Source organism: Pteropus alecto, unplaced genomic scaffold, assembly GCF_000325575.1.
Source record: "Pteropus alecto unplaced genomic scaffold, ASM32557v1 scaffold61, whole genome shotgun sequence".
Classification (NCBI taxonomy): domain Eukaryota; kingdom Metazoa; phylum Chordata; class Mammalia; order Chiroptera; family Pteropodidae; genus Pteropus; species Pteropus alecto.
Genome location: NW_006434835.1, coordinates 22349451 through 22353061, shown reverse-complemented (window position 1 = coordinate 22353061; position 3611 = coordinate 22349451). Strand labels below are relative to the sequence as shown.

At 36.2% G+C, this 3611-nt stretch overlaps 1 pseudogene; it reads right to left on the bottom strand.

Annotated features, from left to right (window-relative positions):
* Window positions 1-428: 428 nt before the first annotated feature.
* Window positions 429-547, bottom strand: LOC112478527 (annotated as a pseudogene).
* Between the last annotated feature and the right edge of the window lie 3064 nt (window positions 548-3611).

Genomic DNA, 3611 nt, shown 5'->3' with positions numbered 1-3611 from the left:
ACCTGCCTGTGAACTCAAAAAATGAAGTAAGACAAACCCTGGGGTTAATTCTTCATTTTAGATAACTAGATTAGTCATGAATTACACATTTTGTTAGAAAACCACCCTTAATAAGCAACTATATTATATAAATTATCTGTTCATTGGATCTTTAGAACACAAATTCTCACCCTTGGCTGCTTAATACAATTACCTGAGGGGTTTTAATAATATCCAGGCCAGCCTCCAAGCTCAGAGATTCTGATTTAGTTAGTTTGGGGCAAGCCTGAATCTGAGTGTTTTTATTTTAATTTATTTTATTTTTATTATTTTTTAATTTTTATCTACTTTTATTATTTTTTTATTTTTTAGGTAAAGCAACCCTTGGCTGACCTCACAGATTGCAAGGACCTTGTCAGTTTCCAATCCCTTATTTTTTTTATTTTTTACGCCTACAGGGCCTGGTCTTCCTAGGCGGTCTCCCATCCAAGTACTAATCAGGCCCAACCCCGCTTAGCTTCCGAGATCAGACGGGATCTGGCTTGTTCAGGGTAGCATGGCCATAGACTGAATGCGAGTATTATTTTAAAGCTCCCCAGAGGATTTTAATGTGCAGGGAGAGTATTCTGGACTTCTGTTCCATTCTGTCAAGAAACTTCTTGGGGCTAGTTTGATTTTTCTCTAGCGTCACTCTGTGAAGGTGGTTGCTGTAATATCCTGGGAATGGTGGAATTTAGCCAGTTCTTCTGGATCACGACTCTGCCCATGACCTTTTGGTTTCTGCACCAGGGTTCCTGAATGGAGAGTTCTGGGGTGAGCTGCTGTGACATCTAAGGGGAAAATGGAAAGACTGAAGAGTTTCCTTGTATTACTTTTCTCCTAGTTATTACTTAAAGTCACTCTCAAGGCCAGAGGTCAAGGGGGAAGGAGAAAGAACTAATATTTTATGTATGAACAGAAATAAAAACTGCTGAAAACAGGCTATTCATGGAATGTGGGGGAAGGCAGGGGTTATAAAATAAAAAAACTTTTGCTTAAAATTGCATTAAGCTTTAAATGCTATGACAACTTCCTTTAGATTCTAAGAGCTATATATATTTTGAGGGTTATAACTATTTTCCATGTTTTATTTATTTTTTAATAGTCACCTAAAAAATCAAACTTGCTGTTGAATTTCCTAAATGTATAAGTTCATCCTGCAAAGAGAAACACTGCTCGTTGCTAGAAAGTCTTTGGTCTCTGTTGGTTGGCTTCCTGGTTCCTCCTGCCTCAGTCTTTGTTTGATCTTTTCAGTGTTAAATCCTGACTTTATATGAGGCAATTCCTCATTTTCCTGGGCGTTATTCCTTTTCTTCTTTACCACATTCCCCACTTATCCTGTACATACAAATTGTCAATATGCTAATATTCTCAGTAACTGATTATAAAAAGAAAATCAAGGGGTCATTTTATAACTACCTGTGATACCTTATGAATTAAACGAAATCCAAGTGGCCCAACATTTTGTTTCAGTTGGCATTTTTTTCCTTTTACTCCCAGCTCTCCCCCTGGTTGAATGCAGTCTTTGACATGTGAGTTCTTTGGGTAGTCAGGTCAAGTGATGTAAGGTATGATGAATTAATATTTCTTGTAGTGAAATACTATCTCTGTCATTATAGCTGCCCCAAACAAATACTTTTTAAAAATTTATTTTGTTTACTTTTTCTATTTATTTTCTTTATCCTTAATTCAATTCCCTTTCTGATCACAACAACATTTGAAAGCATTTATCCTGTATTTTTTTCTTTGTATGTGTCCTTGTAAAATCTGCCTTTGTTTTGGACATATGTACTATTAATATCATTTTAAATTCTCTTTATAGAGTTTTCTGTATTCTTATCCTACAAGAACACACTCTCTGTCTTTTTTCTGCTCTGTGACTCGTAATAATCCTAAAAAGAAGGGGAGACGCAGTTCTTCCTAGGAGTTCAATATGCTCACGTTTCCCCAATAACAACAGTGTTTGGTGAGAAAGCCATCACCCTCCTTATGCTTGTGTTTCTAGGGTCTGGCCTCACCCTTGTCCCTTTTTTTTTTTTTTAAATAAAAATTAATTAAAAAAAATGGTAGAGATAGTACAAAAATGGCAGGAGATAGTACAAAGAGTATAAACAATATAAACATCACTACATTCAGCTTAGCCCGATCGAATGCTGAAAGACAACTAAATGTTCTATGTGCTGTTACTAGTGAGATATATAATTCTATGGTACACAGAAAACACACTCTAATTTTGATTAAGAAGAAGTATTTTATCAAAGTCGGTCTCAGTGCCAAATACTGGCATTATCACAAACATCTGTAAGAATGCTGCTGTCCCCATTGAAACTGGTTGGTCCAAACAGCAGCACCGCATTTGTGATGAGTCAGTGTTGTACATTTGACTTTATGAGAATCTTCTACTTCTAAGTCCCAAACATAAGGTTTGCCAACCTGATTGCCCGATACAAGCATCTTGTGCTAGAAATTCATTGAAAACCTCACGTACCAAATGTCAGAGTCCAGGAGACTAACAGTCTTAGTGATAGCAGTGAATATTAGTTTATTTACATGGAGATATCTAGAGAACATTCCTTTCCATGTCTGGAACATCAGCTAGAGTCATAGGATCACTACAGATGTGAAAAGCCAAATTTCAGGAATGTGATTTCTGGTGTATAAGATAAAAATTTGGAAGAAAGCCCTGTTCTCTCATTTTCATGTTCTTTGCATTTGTCTTTTTGCTTTTTCCCACACCCAACCAGGTTACATTCTGTTCACTGCTTGCACTGTTAAATGTAATCCCTGAACAGGTAATCAGTGTGTCCACCTGGCTCTATAGACAGGTTCAAATAGTAGAACTGCATTGGATCTGGGGTCTGGAAACTTGGACTTTAGCTCTGTTTTTCCATTGACTTCCACTGTGAATTTGGGCCAAAGAATTTCCTGCTGTCTCAATTTTTATCTTTTGTGGATCAAATTACTTATATGTCTCTAAGGTTTCTTCCACTTCCATGATTCTAATATGTTCCTTTCAGGTCTCTTTGAATGTGATCTTTCACAGTGGGTGTGTGTGTCTCTATAGCAGCATCTGAGATTGAGAAAGTTAAAAATGTTGTGGATTGATATTTGAAACTTGCTGGATGCTCTGTCTTTGTCATTTCATTTAGTTTTACATCCTGATTCCTACACTTATCAAACTCTATTAAAAATGGGAACAAATTTCATTTTAAGCAGAACGTATAAGTATAAACAATAGCTTTGATTATAACAAACTTCTTTGTTATGAGAAATGATCACTTATTAATAACCTATATGATGACTTGCTCTATGATTAAATGCTTTTTTGAGAGTACTCTGCCACATTGGAATTCATTGGGAGTAGGAAATGTGATAAGAAATTTAGTTTGCTGATTGGAATGAGGGCCAGCATTAAAGTAAAAACCTTTATACCCCCAATCTGCCAATGCCAGCCCGTTCCTTAGGCTCTGGGGGCCTCCCAAACTTTGAATTTCTAACTTTATAAGAAGAATGCAACATTGAACATATTACACTGTTAAATTCTCAAATGATGTTTTTAAATGAGAGCAAAGGGCTTAAACATCTAGCAATAG